Raw genomic sequence first — 17,330 nt, 5'->3', positions numbered from 1 at the left:
GAGCGCGCGTGCGCAGTCAGCGGCGGCGCGCTGGGGGTGGGGGCGGGTAGGTGAAGGAGGCGAGGTGAGGAGAGGAGGGGGGCTGGAAGGTCTCCACCTTGGCGGGTCCAGCCGTGGAGGCGCATCGTGTCTGTGTGTCTGTGTGTGTGTGTGTGTGTGTGTGTGTGTGTGTAGACAGCCCCCCACCCCACCCCACCCCGCCCCGTCCCTCACCTCAGTCCTCCGGAGTCCGCCCGACCGGGCCGGCCAACTGCACAGGCCCGGCGCGGGTCAGCGCTATCGCGGGGAAGCGCAGTGAGGCTGGCCTCTTGAGCGGGGCAGGGGCGCCCTCCGCGGTCTAGGGCCACACCACCCCGAACGCGCCCCATCTTGTCTGATCTCCGAAGCTAAGCAGCGTCGGGCCTGGTTAGTACTTGGATGGGAGACCGCCTGGGAATCCCGGGTGCCCTAGGCTTTTTTTTTTTTTTTTTTTTTTTTTTTGCCTGTTGCTCTGTCCCCTTGCCGGGAGCGCGGCGGGGCGGCGGTCCGGCGGATCACCCCCACCCTCAGCGCCCGCCGCGGTGCCTGCCGCCCCAGCCCGCACCGTGGGGCCTCCTCTTGTCCCAAGCCGGGACACCGCCGCCACGGGGCAGCATGCGTGCCATCTGGACTGTCCGGTCTCAGTCCAAAGGTCTGGTCTGTGGGAAACGACACGCTGGAGGAAACCTGGAGAGTCTGAGAGGGGAGGGAGTTCCGGAAGGATTCCAGGATGTCACTTTGAGCGAGTATGTGACCAGAACTCGTCCCGTTGCTTTTGGGGTTCTATGGGCTACACGTAGGAATCTCTGGTGGTGGCACTGGAGGTTGGGGGATCCGGAGTCACACCCAGACCTGCTCGACAGGCCTCCTTTTACTTTTCTTTTCGGATTCATGTTCTTAGAAAGTGTCTCTTATCTCTATTATTGCATTTCCTTTTCTCTCTCCTTTCTAGCAGATGATGGGAGTACAAGTATTGAGGTGACATGTGTTGCCCGTGCCCCCCTCCCCCCTGTCTCCTTATTTATTTCTCATTCTCTCCCAGCGTATTGTGGGGGTACCAATGTTCAGGTCGGGTGCATTGCTCTTTCCCCGCCTCCCCCCTCGGGTCAGAGCTTCAAGTGCGCCCATCCCCCAGTCGGTGCGCACCCACCCCCTCCCTAATGGATGTGTATGCCCACCCCCTCCCCACGCCCGCCCGACACCCACCCGATGAAGGTGATTCCTGGCTGTCCACTTAGGTGTCCATCCGTTCCTACCAATTTGCCGGTGAGCGCGCGCACGTGGTGCTCGTGTGTCCGTTCTTGGGACACCTGGCCTACTGGAACGGGTTCCAGCTCTGGCCAGGAGAACACGAGAGGCGCCCCCTCACCGCTGCTCCTCACAGCCGAATGGCACTCCGTGGTGTCCACGCGCCACATGTTACTAATGCACTCCTGGATGGATGGGCACTCGGGTCGCTTCCACATCTTTGCGATTGTGAATTGTGCCCTAACTGTCACCCTACCCCTTACCCAGCCCGTCTCCTCTGCCCCTGCCTGACGCGCTCCTCCCCCGCCAGGCCCGTCACTGTCCTCGGCCCCTGCCCCTGCCTGACCGGCCCCTTCCCGCCCCGGCCCGTCACCGTCACCGTCACCGTCACCGTCCTCTGCCCCTGCCTGACAGGCTCCTCTCCGCCCGGCCCACCACCTGGGCCACTGCCTGACTCGCTCCTCCCCGGCCAGGCCCGTCACTGTCCTGGGCCCCCGCCTGACCGGCTCCTTCCCGCCCGGCCTGTCACCGTCCTCGGCCCCTGCCTGACACGCTCCTCCCCGCCCGTCACCGTCCTCGGCCCCTGCCTGACCGGCTCCTCCGTCGCCTGGGCCTTCCAGGGGCTTGGTGTGGACGCTGCTTCCAGGAAGCCCTCCAGGAACCCGGCAGCAGGGCGGCCGCAGCAGTCTGGCGCAGGCATCGCTAAGTCGCCTGCCGGGGACAGGGACGTGCCCCGCTGTGCCGCGGGGGCCCAGCCTGGTGTCTTCCCTGAGGCCCTGGGGCTGCCGCTCCCCGCAAGGGGAGAGCCTCGGAGGTGGGGACCGCCTCCTGATGGGGACGTCCACGCAGCTCTCCACGTCGGATTCCGGGGCTCTCTGTCCTGCCTGAAGGCCCAGCTGGCCTGCGGGTCCTTAGAATGGCAGGAACATCCTCAAACTGAGATTGCGAGTCCGGGGGTTGTCTGCACTTTTGTGCTGGGCACCCCAGGGAGGCCCAGGGTCTGGCTGGACAACGCGGTCTGCTCGGGTGCTTTGGAGGAGCAACCGATGCCCTTTGGACTTTGGTAGCAGCGTCTCAGGTGTCTCTGAGCCCTGCGCCATGTCGGGGAGGAGGCGGGAGGGGCCGCGACCTGCAGTCGTGTTCCCGGGGTGGCACGGCATGTGGCTTCTTCCACAGGCTGCTTGGCCTGGGCTCCCTGCACCTGGGCCTTTGGGGGACTGGCCCTGTGCTTGCCAACGCTTCCTGCAGGGACCCGGAGCTGGGAGGTGGCATCTCCCAGCCCTGGGCCGGGCAGAGCCCCAGCGGGCCATGCCCACAACCTCTCTCAGCACGGGTCCCCCAGAAGGCTCCTTTGGGACCAGGATTCTCCTGCGGGTGACTTCTTAAAGTCTGGCCCCTGGATGGAGGGGCACCGGGAGCAGAGGAGCCGGAAGCGGAAGGGGGTGCCCATGCGAGGGGACATTTTCAGGCCAAGTACCAGCTTCAGCCTGATCCTCCTGGGAACCCCGGGGTGTACGTCACACCTCCTGGTTGTCCCGCTCTGAGACAAGGAGCCGCCGGGCTTCGCATTCCCACAGCAGCCAGTCGTGGGCTGAGGACACCTGGGGCCTTGGGAACTCCCTGGCTTCTCTTTGGATTACCATTTGGAGCTGCTTGGGAATCGCGCCGCCACACACACCCGAGTGCAGGTGTCTTCTGCACAGACTGCGGGCCTCGCGCTTCTGAATGCCACTGGCTCGCCACCCACCCACGGGTGAACCTGGTCAGGGTGCTTTCTCTAAGGAGCCGACTCTGATCCGGGCGGGCTACCGGTGTCTCTGTTTGCTCGTTTCTTTCTTCCATTTCGGGAAAGTCTGCCTTACTGGGTGTGGAAATCTCCTATGCCTTTCCTCGCCTATTCTGTCAGCTTTAAAATTCTCTTTCAGTTGCCACCCTCACAGATGGATTAGGAAACTCTTTCCGGTGCACTCATTAGTGAAATGACCTCAAGGAAGCTCGAATCCAATATCTAATCGCCGGCTTTTAGCAAGTCCACACCCGAGGGTGGTTGGGGTCCAATCCAGCCCCGGGCCAGGCCCAGGCCCCTTGGACTGGGCCACAGGAGGACACGGAGCAGGGTCCCGGCCCCCACGGGAGCGGTGCCGGCAGTTCTCCAAGGGCTTGGGGGTTTTCCAGAGGTAGGAGATGGAGGGGACTGATTTCTTCAGCGCCCCCCAAACCACCCCGCCCCACCCCAGCCATGGGACACATCCCGAGAGACGCCCCTACACTCGCTCCCCTCCCCCATGCGCTGTGCCCCAGCCCTGGCCCTGGGGAATAGGCGGCAGCCCACCCACAGGGCGGGGGCGCAGCTGACAGGGGTTGTGCGGGAGGGCGGCCCCTGGCTGGGGTCAAAGGGTGAGCGCGCGTGCGCAGTCAGCGGCAGCGCGCTGGGGGTGGGGACGGGTAGGTGAAGGAGGCGAGGTGAGGAGAGGAGGGGGGCTGGAAGGTCTCCACCTTGGCGGGTCCAGCCGTGGAGGCGCATCGTGTCTGTGTGTCTGTGTGTGTGTGTGTGTGTGTGTGTGTGTGTGTAGACAGCCCCCCACCCCACCCCACCCCGCCCCGTCCCTCACCTCAGTCCTCCGGAGTCCGCCCGACCGGGCCGGCCAACTGCACAGGCCCGGCGCGGGTCAGCGCTATCGCGGGGAAGCGCAGTGAGGCTGGCCTCTTGAGCGGGACAGGGGCGCCCTCCGCGGTCTAGGGCCACACCACCCCGAACGCGCCCCATCTCGTCTGATCTCCGAAGCTAAGCAGCGTCGGGCCTGGTTAGTACTTGGATGGGAGACCGCCTGGGAATCCCGGGTGCCCTAGGCTTTTTTTTTTTTTTTTTTTTTTTTTTTTGCCTGTTGCTCTGTCCCCTTGCCGGGAGCGCGGCGGGGCGGCCGTCCGGCGGATCACCACCACCCTCAGCGCCCGCCGCGGTGCCTGCCGCCCCAGCCCGCACCGTGGGGCCTCCTCTTGTCCCAAGCCGGGACACCGCCGCCACGGGGCAGCATGCGTGCCATCTGGACTGTCCGGTCTCAGTCCAAAGGTCTGGTCTGTGGGAAACGACACGCTGGAGGAAACCTGGAGAGTCTGAGAGGGGAGGGAGTTCCGGAAGGATTCCAGGATGTCACTTTGAGCGAGTATGTGACCAGAACTCGTCCCGTTGCTTTTGGGGTTCTATGGGCTACACGTAGGAATCTCTGGTGGTGGCACTGGAGGTTGGGGGATCCGGAGTCACACCCAGACCTGCTCGACAGGCCTCCTTTTACTTTTCTTTTCGGATTCATGTTCTTAGAAAGTGTCTCTTATCTCTATTATTGCATTTCCTTTTCTCTCTCCTTTCTAGCAGATGATGGGAGTACAAGTATTGAGGTGACATGTGTTGCCCGTGCCCCCCTCCCCCCTGTCTCCTTATTTATTTCTCATTCTCTCCCAGCGTATTGTGGGGGTACCAATGTTCAGGTCGGGTGCATTGCTCTTTCCCCGCCTCCCCCCTCGGGTCAGAGCTTCAAGTGCGCCCATCCCCCAGTCGGTGCGCACCCACCCCCTCCCTAATGGATGTGTATGCCCACCCCCTCCCCACGCCCGCCCGACACCCACCCGATGAAGGTGATTCCTCGCTGTCCACTTAGGTGTCCATCCGTTCCTACCAATTTGCCGGTGAGCGCGCGCACGTGGTGCTCGTGTGTCCGTTCTTGGGACACCTGGCCTACTGGAACGGGTTCCAGCTCTGGCCAGGAGAACACGAGAGGCGCCCCCTCACCGCTGCTCCTCACAGCCGAATGGCACTCCGTGGTGTCCACGCGCCACATGTTACTAATGCACTCCTGGATGGATGGGCACTCGGGTCGCTTCCACATCTTTGCGATTGTGAATTGTGCCCTAACTGTCACCCTACCCCTTACCCAGCCCGTCTCCTCTGCCCCTGCCTGACGCGCTCCTCCCCCGCCAGGCCCGTCACTGTCCTCGGCCCCTGCCCCTGCCTGACCGGCCCCTTCCCGCCCCGGCCCGTCACCGTCACCGTCACCGTCACCGTCCTCTGCCCCTGCCTGACAGGCTCCTCTCCGCCCGGCCCACCACCTGGGCCACTGCCTGACTCGCTCCTCCCCGGCCAGGCCCGTCACTGTCCTGGGCCCCCGCCTGACCGGCTCCTTTCCGCCCGGCCTGTCACCGTCCTCGGCCCCTGCCTGACACGCTCCTCCCCGCCCGTCACCGTCCTCGGCCCCTGCCTGACCGGCTCCTCCGTCGCCTGGGCCTTCCAGGGGCTTGGTGTGGACGCTGCTTCCAGGAAGCCCTCCAGGAACCCGGCAGCAGGGCGGCCGCAGCAGTCTGGCGCAGGCATCGCTAAGTCGCCTGCCTGCCGGGGACGGGGACGTGCCCCGCTGTGCCGCGGGGGCCCAGCCTGGTGTCTTCCCTGAGGCCCTGGGGCTGCCGCTCCCCGCAAGGGGAGAGCCTCGGAGGTGGGGACCGCCTCCTGATGGGGACGTCCACGCAGCTCTCCACGTCGGATTCCGGGGCTCTCTGTCCTGCCTGAAGGCCCAGCTGGCCTGCGGGTCCTTAGAATGGCAGGAACATCCTCAAACTGAGATTGCGAGTCCGGGGGTTGTCTGCACTTTTGTGCTGGGCACCCCAGGGAGGCCCAGGGGCTGGCTGGACAACGCGGTCTGCTCGGGTGCTTTGGAGGAGCAACCGATGCCCTTGGGACTTTGGTAGCAGCGTCTCAGGTGTCTCTGAGCCCTGCGCCATGTCGGGGAGGAGGCGGGAGGGGCCGCGACCTGCAGTCGTGTTCCCGGGGTGGCACGGCATGTGGCTTCTTCCACAGGCTGCTTGGCCTGGGCTCCCTGCACCTGGGCCTTTGGGGGACTGGCCCTGTGCTTGCCAACGCTTCCTGCAGGGACCCGGAGCTGGGAGGTGGCATCTCCCAGCCCTGGGCCGGGCAGAGCCCCAGCGGGCCATGCCCACAACCTCTCTCAGCACGGGTCCCCCAGAAGGCTCCTTTGGGACCAGGATTCTCCTGCGGGTGACTTCTTAAAGTCTGGCCCCTGGATGGAGGGGCACCGGGAGCAGAGGAGCCGGAAGCGGAAGGGGGTGCCCATGCGAGGGGACATTTTCAGGCCAAGTACCAGCTTCAGCCTGATCCTCCTGGGAACCCCGGGGTGTACGTCGTCACACCTCCTGGTTGTCCCGCTCTGAGACAAGGAGCCGGGCTTCGCATTCCCACAGCAGCCAGTCGTGGGCTGAGGACACCTGGGGCCTTGGGAACTCCCTGGCTTCTCTTTGGATTACCATTTGGAGCTGCTTGGGAATCGTGCCGCCACACACACCCGAGTGCAGGTGTCTTCTGCACAGACTGCGGGCCTCGCGCTTCTGAATGCCACTGGCTCGCCACCCACCCACGGGTGAACCTGGTCAGGGTGCTTTCTCTAAGGAGCCGACTCTGATCCGGGCGGGCTACCGGTGTCTCTGTTTGCTCGTTTCTTTCTTCCATTTCGGGAAAGTCTGCCTTACTGGGTGTGGAAATCTCCTATGCCTTTCCTCGCCTATTCTGTCAGCTTTAAAATTCTCTTTCAGTTGCCACCCTCACAGATGGATTAGGAAACTCTTTCCGGTGCACTCATTAGTGAAATGACCTCAAGGAAGCTCGAATCCAATATCTAATCGCCGGCTTTTAGCAAGTCCACACCCGAGGGTGGTTGGGGTCCAATCCAGCCCCGGGCCAGGCCCAGGCCCCTTGGACTGGGCCACAGGAGGACACGGAGCAGGGTCCCGGCCCCCACGGGAGCGGTGCCGGCAGTTCTCCAAGGGCTTGGGGGTTTTCCAGAGGTAGGAGATGGAGGGGACTGATTTCTTCAGCGCCCCCCAAACCACCCCGCCCCACCCCAGCCATGGGACACATCCCGAGAGACGCCCCTACACTCGCTCCCCTCCCCCATGCGCTGTGCCCCAGCCCTGGCCCTGGGGAATAGGCGGCAGCCCGCCCACCCACAGGGCGGGGGCGCAGCTGACAGGGGTTGTGCGGGAGGGCGGCCCCTGGCTGGGGTCAAAGGGTGAGCGCGCGTGCGCAGTCAGCGGCGGCGCGCTGGGGGTGGGGGCGGGTAGGTGAAGGAGGCGAGGTGAGGAGAGGAGGGGGGCTGGAAGGTCTCCACCTTGGCGGGTCCAGCCGTGGAGGCGCATCGTGTCTGTGTGTCTGTGTGTGTGTGTGTGTGTGTGTGTGTGTGTGTAGACAGCCCCCCACCCCACCCCACCCCGCCCCGTCCCTCACCTCAGTCCTCCGGAGTCCGCCCGACCGGGCCGGCCAACTGCACAGGCCCGGCGCGGGTCAGCGCTATCGCGGGGAAGCGCAGTGAGGCTGGCCTCTTGAGCGGGACAGGGGCGCCCTCCGCGGTCTAGGGCCACACCACCCCGAACGCGCCCCATCTCGTCTGATCTCCGAAGCTAAGCAGCGTCGGGCCTGGTTAGTACTTGGATGGGAGACCGCCTGGGAATCCCGGGTGCCCTAGGCTTTTTTTTTTTTTTTTTTTTTTTTTTTTTGCCTGTTGCTCTGTCCCCTTGCCGGGAGCGCGGCGGGGCGGCCGTCCGGCGGATCACCACCACCCTCAGCGCCCGCCGCGGTGCCTGCCGCCCCAGCCCGCACCGTGGGGCCTCCTCTTGTCCCAAGCCGGGACACCGCCGCCACGGGGCAGCATGCGTGCCATCTGGACTGTCCGGTCTCAGTCCAAAGGTCTGGTCTGTGGGAAACGACACGCTGGAGGAAACCTGGAGAGTCTGAGAGGGGAGGGAGTTCCGGAAGGATTCCAGGATGTCACTTTGAGCGAGTATGTGACCAGAACTCGTCCCGTTGCTTTTGGGGTTCTATGGGCTACACGTAGGAATCTCTGGTGGTGGCACTGGAGGTTGGGGGATCCGGAGTCACACCCAGACCTGCTCGACAGGCCTCCTTTTACTTTTCTTTTCGGATTCATGTTCTTAGAAAGTGTCTCTTATCTCTATTATTGCATTTCCTTTTCTCTCTCCTTTCTAGCAGATGATGGGAGTACAAGTATTGAGGTGACATGTGTTGCCCGTGCCCCCCTCCCCCCTGTCTCCTTATTTATTTCTCATTCTCTCCCAGCGTATTGTGGGGGTACCAATGTTCAGGTCGGGTGCATTGCTCTTTCCCCGCCTCCCCCCTCGGGTCAGAGCTTCAAGTGCGCCCATCCCCCAGTCGGTGCGCACCCACCCCCTCCCTAATGGATGTGTATGCCCACCCCCTCCCCACGCCCGCCCGACACCCACCCGATGAAGGTGATTCCTCGCTGTCCACTTAGGTGTCCATCCGTTCCTACCAATTTGCCGGTGAGCGCGCGCACGTGGTGCTCGTGTGTCCGTTCTTGGGACACCTGGCCTACTGGAACGGGTTCCAGCTCTGGCCAGGAGAACACGAGAGGCGCCCCCTCACCGCTGCTCCTCACAGCCGAATGGCACTCCGTGGTGTCCACGCGCCACATGTTACTAATGCACTCCTGGATGGATGGGCACTCGGGTCGCTTCCACATCTTTGCGATTGTGAATTGTGCCCTAACTGTCACCCTACCCCTTACCCAGCCCGTCTCCTCTGCCCCTGCCTGACGCGCTCCTCCCCCGCCAGGCCCGTCACTGTCCTCGGCCCCTGCCCCTGCCTGACCGGCCCCTTCCCGCCCCGGCCCGTCACCGTCACCGTCACCGTCACCGTCCTCTGCCCCTGCCTGACAGGCTCCTCTCCGCCCGGCCCACCACCTGGGCCACTGCCTGACTCGCTCCTCCCCGGCCAGGCCCGTCACTGTCCTGGGCCCCCGCCTGACCGGCTCCTTTCCGCCCGGCCTGTCACCGTCCTCGGCCCCTGCCTGACACGCTCCTCCCCGCCCGTCACCGTCCTCGGCCCCTGCCTGACCGGCTCCTCCGTCGCCTGGGCCTTCCAGGGGCTTGGTGTGGACGCTGCTTCCAGGAAGCCCTCCAGGAACCCGGCAGCAGGGCGGCCGCAGCAGTCTGGCGCAGGCATCGCTAAGTCGCCTGCCTGCCGGGGACGGGGACGTGCCCCGCTGTGCCGCGGGGGCCCAGCCTGGTGTCTTCCCTGAGGCCCTGGGGCTGCCGCTCCCCGCAAGGGGAGAGCCTCGGAGGTGGGGACCGCCTCCTGATGGGGACGTCCACGCAGCTCTCCACGTCGGATTCCGGGGCTCTCTGTCCTGCCTGAAGGCCCAGCTGGCCTGCGGGTCCTTAGAATGGCAGGAACATCCTCAAACTGAGATTGCGAGTCCGGGGGTTGTCTGCACTTTTGTGCTGGGCACCCCAGGGAGGCCCAGGGGCTGGCTGGACAACGCGGTCTGCTCGGGTGCTTTGGAGGAGCAACCGATGCCCTTTGGACTTTGGTAGCAGCGTCTCAGGTGTCTCTGAGCCCTGCGCCATGTCGGGGAGGAGGCGGGAGGGGCCGCGACCTGCAGTCGTGTTCCCGGGGTGGCACGGCATGTGGCTTCTTCCACAGGCTGCTTGGCCTGGGCTCCCTGCACCTGGGCCTTTGGGGGACTGGCCCTGTGCTTGCCAACGCTTCCTGCAGGGACCCGGAGCTGGGAGGTGGCATCTCCCAGCCCTGGGCCGGGCAGAGCCCCAGCGGGCCATGCCCACAACCTCTCTCAGCACGGGTCCCCCAGAAGGCTCCTTTGGGACCAGGATTCTCCTGCGGGTGACTTCTTAAAGTCTGGCCCCTGGATGGAGGGGCACCGGGAGCAGAGGAGCCGGAAGCGGAAGGGGGTGCCCATGCGAGGGGACATTTTCAGGCCAAGTACCAGCTTCAGCCTGATCCTCCTGGGAACCCCGGGGTGTACGTCGTCACACCTCCTGGTTGTCCCGCTCTGAGACAAGGAGCCGGGCTTCGCATTCCCACAGCAGCCAGTCGTGGGCTGAGGACACCTGGGGCCTTGGGAACTCCCTGGCTTCTCTTTGGATTACCATTTGGAGCTGCTTGGGAATCGTGCCGCCACACACACCCGAGTGCAGGTGTCTTCTGCACAGACTGCGGGCCTCGCGCTTCTGAATGCCACTGGCTCGCCACCCACCCACGGGTGAACCTGGTCAGGGTGCTTTCTCTAAGGAGCCGACTCTGATCCGGGCGGGCTACCGGTGTCTCTGTTTGCTCGTTTCTTTCTTCCATTTCGGGAAAGTCTGCCTTGCTGGGTGTGGAAATCTCCTATGCCTTTCCTCGCCTATTCTGTCAGCTTTAAAATTCTCTTTCAGTTGCCACCCTCACAGATGGATTAGGAAACTCTTTCCGGTGCACTCATTAGTGAAATGACCTCAAGGAAGCTCGAATCCAATATCTAATCGCCGGCTTTTAGCAAGTCCACACCCGAGGGTGGTTGGGGTCCAATCCAGCCCCGGGCCAGGCCCAGGCCCCTTGGACTGGGCCACAGGAGGACACGGAGCAGGGTCCCGGCCCCCACGGGAGCGGTGCCGGCAGTTCTCCAAGGGCTTGGGGGTTTTCCAGAGGTAGGAGATGGAGGGGACTGATTTCTTCAGCGCCCCCCAAACCACCCCGCCCCACCCCAGCCATGGGACACATCCCGAGAGACGCCCCTACACTCGCTCCCCTCCCCCATGCGCTGTGCCCCAGCCCTGGCCCTGGGGAATAGGCGGCAGCCCGCCCACCCACAGGGCGGGGGCGCAGCTGACAGGGGTTGTGCGGGAGGGCGGCCCCTGGCTGGGGTCAAAGGGTGAGCGCGCGTGCGCAGTCAGCGGCGGCGCGCTGGGGGTGGGGGCGGGTAGGTGAAGGAGGCGAGGTGAGGAGAGGAGGGGGGCTGGAAGGTCTCCACCTTGGCGGGTCCAGCCGTGGAGGCGCATCGTGTCTGTGTGTGTGTGTGTTTGTGTGTGTGTGTGTGTGTGTGTGTGTGTGTGTGTGTGTGTGTGTAGACAGCCCCCCACCCCACCCCACCCCGCCCCGTCCCTCACCTCAGTCCTCCGGAGTCCGCCCGACCGGGTCGGCCAACTGCACAGGCCCGGCGCGGGTCAGCGCTATCGCGGGGAAGCGCAGTGAGGCTGGCCTCTTGAGCGGGGCAGGGGCGCCCTCCGCGGTCTAGGGCCACACCACCCCGAACGCGCCCCGTCTCGTCTGATCTCCGAAGCTAAGCAGCGTCGGGCCTGGTTAGTACTTGGATGGGAGACCGCCTGGGAATCCCGGGTGCCCTAGGCTTTTTTTTTTTTTTTTTTTTTTTGCCTGTTGCTCTGTCCCCTTGCCGGGAGCGCGGCGGGGCGGCGGTCCGGCGGATCACCCCCACCCTCAGCGCCCGCCGCGGTGCCTGCCGCCCCAGCCCGCACCGTGGGGCCTCCTCTTGTCCCAAGCCGGGACACCGCCGCCGCGGGGCAGCATGCGTGCCATCTGGACTGTCCGGTCTCAGTCCAAAGGTCTGGTCTGTGGGAAACGACACGCTGGAGGAAACCTGGAGAGTCTGAGAGGGGAGGGAGTTCCGGAAGGATTCCAGGATGTCACTTTGAGCGAGTATGTGACCAGAACTCGTCCCGTTGCTTTTGGGGTTCTATGGGCTACACGTAGGAATCTCTGGTGGTGGCACTGGAGGTTGGGGGATCCGGAGTCACACCCAGACCTGCTCGACAGGCCTCCTTTTACTTTTCTTTTCGGATTCATGTTCTTAGAAAGTGTCTCTTATCTCTATTATTGCATTTTCTTTTCTCTCTCCTTTCTAGCAGATGATGGGAGTACAAGTATTGAGGTGACATGTGTTGCCCGTGCCCCCCTCCCCCCTGTCTCCTTATTTATTTCTCATTCTCTCCCAGCGTATTGTGGGGGTACCAATGTTCAGGTCGGGTGCATTGCTCTTTCCCCGCCTCCCCCCTCGGGTCAGAGCTTCAAGTGCGCCCATCCCCCAGTCGGTGCGCACCCACCCCCTCCCTAATGGATGTGTATGCCCACCCCCTCCCCACGCCCGCCCGACACCCACCCGATGAAGGTGATTCCTCGCTGTCCACTTAGGTGTCCATCCGTTCCTACCAATTTGCCGGTGAGCGCGCGCACGTGGTGCTCGTGTGTCCGTTCTTGGGACACCTGGCCTACTGGAACGGGTTCCAGCTCTGGCCAGGAGAACACGAGAGGCGCCCCCTCACCGCTGCTCCTCACAGCCGAATGGCACTCCGTGGTGTCCACGCGCCACATGTTACTAATGCACTCCTGGATGGATGGGCACTCGGGTCGCTTCCACATCTTTGCGATTGTGAATTGTGCCCTAACTGTCACCCTACCCCTTACCCAGCCCGTCTCCTCTGCCCCTGCCTGACGCGCTCCTCCCCCGCCAGGCCCGTCACTGTCCTCGGCCCCTGCCCCTGCCTGACCGGCCCCTTCCCGCCCCGGCCCGTCACCGTCACCGTCACCGTCACCGTCCTCTGCCCCTGCCTGACAGGCTCCTCTCCGCCCGGCCCACCACCTGGGCCACTGCCTGACTCGCTCCTCCCCGGCCAGGCCCGTCACTGTCCTGGGCCCCCGCCTGACCGGCTCCTTCCCGCCCGGCCTGTCACCGTCCTCGGCCCCTGCCTGACACGCTCCTCCCCGCCCGTCACCGTCCTCGGCCCCTGCCTGACCGGCTCCTCCGTCGCCTGGGCCTTCCAGGGGCTTGGTGTGGACGCTGCTTCCAGGAAGCCCTCCAGGAACCCGGCAGCAGGGCGGCCGCAGCAGTCTGGCGCAGGCATCGCTAAGTCGCCTGCCTGCCGGGGACGGGGACGTGCCCCGCTGTGCCGCGGGGGCCCAGCCTGGTGTCTTCCCTGAGGCCCTGGGGCTGCCGCTCCCCGCAAGGGGAGAGCCTCGGAGGTGGGGACCGCCTCCTGATGGGGACGTCCACGCAGCTCTCCACGTCGGATTCCGGGGCTCTCTGTCCTGCCTGAAGGCCCAGCTGGCCTGCGGGTCCTTAGAATGGCAGGAACATCCTCAAACTGATATTGCGAGTCCGGGGGTTGTCTGCACTTTTGTGCTGGGCACCCCAGGGAGGCCCAGGGGCTGGCTGGACAACGCGGTCTGCTCGGGTGCTTTGGAGGAGCAACCGATGCCCTTTGGACTTTGGTAGCAGCGTCTCAGGTGTCTCTGAGCCCTGCGCCATGTCGGGGAGGAGGCGGGAGGGGCCGCGACCTGCAGTCGTGTTCCCGGGGTGGCACGGCATGTGGCTTCTTCCACAGGCTGCTTGGCCTGGGCTCCCTGCACCTGGGCCTTTGGGGGACTGGCCCTGTGCTTGCCAACGCTTCCTGCAGGGACCCGGAGCTGGGAGGTGGCATCTCCCAGCCCTGGGCCGGGCAGAGCCCCAGCGGGCCATGCCCACAACCTCTCTCAGCACGGGTCCCCCAGAAGGCTCCTTTGGGACCAGGATTCTCCTGCGGGTGACTTCTTAAAGTCTGGCCCCTGGATGGAGGGGCACCGGGAGCAGAGGAGCCGGAAGCGGAAGGGGGTGCCCATGCGAGGGGACATTTTCAGGCCAAGTACCAGCTTCAGCCTGATCCTCCTGGGAACCCCGGGGTGTACGTCGTCACACCTCCTGGTTGTCCCGCTCTGAGACAAGGAGCCGGGCTTCGCATTCCCACAGCAGCCAGTCGTGGGCTGAGGACACCTGGGGCCTTGGGAACTCCCTGGCTTCTCTTTGGATTACCATTTGGAGCTGCTTGGGAATCGTGCCGCCACACACACCCGAGTGCAGGTGTCTTCTGCACAGACTGCGGGCCTCGCGCTTCTGAATGCCACTGGCTCGCCACCCACCCACGGGTGAACCTGGTCAGGGTGCTTTCTCTAAGGAGCCGACTCTGATCCGGGCGGGCTACCGGTGTCTCTGTTTGCTCGTTTCTTTCTTCCATTTCGGGAAAGTCTGCCTTACTGGGTGTGGAAATCTCCTATGCCTTTCCTCGCCTATTCTGTCAGCTTTAAAATTCTCTTTCAGTTGCCACCCTCACAGATGGATTAGGAAACTCTTTCCGGTGCACTCATTAGTGAAATGACCTCAAGGAAGCTCGAATCCAATATCTAATCGCCGGCTTTTAGCAAGTCCACACCCGAGGGTGGTTGGGGTCCAATCCAGCCCCGGGCCAGGCCCAGGCCCCTTGGACTGGGCCACAGGAGGACACGGAGCAGGGTCCCGGCCCCCACGGGAGCGGTGCCGGCAGTTCTCCAAGGGCTTGGGGGTTTTCCAGAGGTAGGAGATGGAGGGGACTGATTTCTTCAGCGCCCCCCAAACCACCCCGCCCCACCCCAGCCATGGGACACATCCCGAGAGACGCCCCTACACTCGCTCCCCTCCCCCATGCGCTGTGCCCCAGCCCTGGCCCTGGGGAATAGGCGGCAGCCCGCCCACCCACAGGGCGGGGGCGCAGCTGACAGGGGTTGTGCGGGAGGGCGGCCCCTGGCTGGGGTCAAAGGGTGAGCGCGCGTGCGCAGTCAGCGGCGGCGCGCTGGGGGTGGGGGCGGGTAGGTGAAGGAGGCGAGGTGAGGAGAGGAGGGGGGCTGGAAGGTCTCCACCTTGGCGGGTCCAGCCGTGGAGGCGCATCGTGTCTGTGTGTGTGTGTGTTTGTGTGTGTGTGTGTGTGTGTGTGTGTGTGTGTGTGTGTGTAGACAGCCCCCCACCCCACCCCACCCCGCCCCGTCCCTCACCTCAGTCCTCCGGAGTCCGCCCGACCGGGTCGGCCAACTGCACAGGCCCGGCGCGGGTCAGCGCTATCGCGGGGAAGCGCAGTGAGGCTGGCCTCTTGAGCGGGGCAGGGGCGCCCTCCGCGGTCTAGGGCCACACCACCCCGAACGCGCCCCGTCTCGTCTGATCTCCGAAGCTAAGCAGCGTCGGGCCTGGTTAGTACTTGGATGGGAGACCGCCTGGGAATCCCGGGTGCCCTAGGCTTTTTTTTTTTTTTTTTTTTTTTTTTTGCCTGTTGCTCTGTCCCCTTGCCCGGAGCGCGGCGGGGCGGCGGTCCGGCGGATCACCCCCACCCTCAGCGCCCGCCGCGGTGCCTGCCGCCCCAGCCCGCACCGTGGGGCCTCCTCTTGTCCCAAGCCGGGACACCGCCGCCGCGGGGCAGCATGCGTGCCATCTGGACTGTCCGGTCTCAGTCCAAAGGTCTGGTCTGTGGGAAACGACACGCTGGAGGAAACCTGGAGAGTCTGAGAGGGGAGGGAGTTCCGGAAGGATTCCAGGATGTCACTTTGAGCGAGTATGTGACCAGAACTCGTCCCGTTGCTTTTGGGGTTCTATGGGCTACACGTAGGAATCTCTGGTGGTGGCACTGGAGGTTGGGGGATCCGGAGTCACACCCAGACCTGCTCGACAGGCCTCCTTTTACTTTTCTTTTCGGATTCATGTTCTTAGAAAGTGTCTCTTATCTCTATTATTGCATTTTCTTTTCTCTCTCCTTTCTAGCAGATGATGGGAGTACAAGTATTGAGGTGACATGTGTTGCCCGTGCCCCCCTCCCCCCTGTCTCCTTATTTATTTCTCATTCTCTCCCAGCGTATTGTGGGGGTACCAATGTTCAGGTCGGGTGCATTGCTCTTTCCCCGCCTCCCCCCTCGGGTCAGAGCTTCAAGTGCGCCCATCCCCCAGTCGGTGCGCACCCACCCCCTCCCTAATGGATGTGTATGCCCACCCCCTCCCCACGCCCGCCCGACACCCACCCGATGAAGGTGATTCCTCGCTGTCCACTTAGGTGTCCATCCGTTCCTACCAATTTGCCGGTGAGCGCGCGCACGTGGTGCTCGTGTGTCCGTTCTTGGGACACCTGGCCTACTGGAACGGGTTCCAGCTCTGGCCAGGACAACACGAGAGGCGCCCCCTCACCGCTGCTCCTCACAGCCGAATGGCACTCCGTGGTGTCCACGCGCCACATGTTACTAATGCACTCCTGGATGGATGGGCACTCGGGTCGCTTCCACATCTTTGCGATTGTGAATTGTGCCCTAACTGTCACCCTACCCCTTACCCAGCCCGTCTCCTCTGCCCCTGCCTGACGCGCTCCTCCCCCGCCAGGCCCGTCACTGTCCTCGGCCCCTGCCCCTGCCTGACCGGCCCCTTCCCGCCCCGGCCCGTCACCGTCACCGTCACCGTCACCGTCCTCTGCCCCTGCCTGACAGGCTCCTCTCCGCCCGGCCCACCACCTGGGCCACTGCCTGACTCGCTCCTCCCCGGCCAGGCCCGTCACTGTCCTGGGCCCCCGCCTGACCGGCTCCTTCCCGCCCGGCCTGTCACCGTCCTCGGCCCCTGCCTGACACGCTCCTCCCCGCCCGTCACCGTCCTCGGCCCCTGCCTGACCGGCTCCTCCGTCGCCTGGGCCTTCCAGGGGCTTGGTGTGGACGCTGCTTCCAGGAAGCCCTCCAGGAACCCGGCAGCAGGGCGGCCGCAGCAGTCTGGCGCAGGCATCGCTAAGTCGCCTGCCTGCCGGGGACGGGGACGTGCCCCGCTGTGCCGCGGGGGCCCAGCCTGGTGTCTTCCCTGAGGCCCTGGGGCTGCCGCTCCCCGCAAGGGGAGAGCCTCGGAGGTGGGGACCGCCTCCTGATGGGGACGTCCACGCAGCTCTCCACGTCGGATTCCGGGGCTCTCTGTCCTGCCTGAAGGCCCAGCTGGCCTGCGGGTCCTTAGAATGGCAGGAACATCCTCAAACTGATATTGCGAGTCCGGGGGTTGTCTGCACTTTTGTGCTGGGCACCCCAGGGAGGCCCAGGGGCTGGCTGGACAACGCGGTCTGCTCGGGTGCTTTGGAGGAGCAACCGATGCCCTTTGGACTTTGGTAGCAGCGTCTCAGGTGTCTCTGAGCCCTGCGCCATGTCGGGGAGGAGGCGGGAGGGGCCGCGACCTGCAGTCGTGTTCCCGGGGTGGCACGGCATGTGGCTTCTTCCACAGGCTGCTTGGCCTGGGCTCCCTGCACCTGGGCCTTTGGGGGACTGGCCCTGTGCTTGCCAACGCTTCCTGCAGGGACCCGGAGCTGGGAGGTGGCATCTCCCAGCCCTGGGCCGGGCAGAGCCCCAGCGGGCCATGCCCACAACCTCTCTCAGCACGGGTCCCCCA

General features: G+C 64.5%; 5 pseudogenes; all 5 read left to right on the top strand.

Moving 5' to 3' along the window:
- Positions 1 to 335: 335 nt before the first annotated feature.
- On the top strand, positions 336 to 454 carry LOC142866588 (uncharacterized; annotated as a pseudogene).
- Positions 455 to 4,000: 3,546 nt separating this feature from the next.
- Positions 4,001 to 4,119, top strand: LOC142866536 (uncharacterized; annotated as a pseudogene).
- A 3,555-nt stretch (positions 4,120 to 7,674) lies between these two features.
- LOC142866535 (uncharacterized) lies at positions 7,675 to 7,793 on the top strand (annotated as a pseudogene).
- A 3,576-nt stretch (positions 7,794 to 11,369) lies between these two features.
- LOC142866585 (uncharacterized) lies at positions 11,370 to 11,488 on the top strand (annotated as a pseudogene).
- Positions 11,489 to 15,054: 3,566 nt separating this feature from the next.
- Positions 15,055 to 15,173, top strand: LOC142866584 (uncharacterized; annotated as a pseudogene).
- Positions 15,174 to 17,330: the final 2,157 nt, after the last annotated feature.

The sequence above is a fragment of the Microcebus murinus genome, unplaced genomic scaffold (assembly GCF_040939455.1).
Source record: "Microcebus murinus isolate Inina unplaced genomic scaffold, M.murinus_Inina_mat1.0 scaf006_hap2_Mmur4.0, whole genome shotgun sequence".
In the NCBI taxonomy this organism is placed as follows: Eukaryota; Metazoa; Chordata; class Mammalia; order Primates; family Cheirogaleidae; genus Microcebus; species Microcebus murinus.
This window is presented reverse-complemented; position numbering and strand designations above follow the sequence as displayed.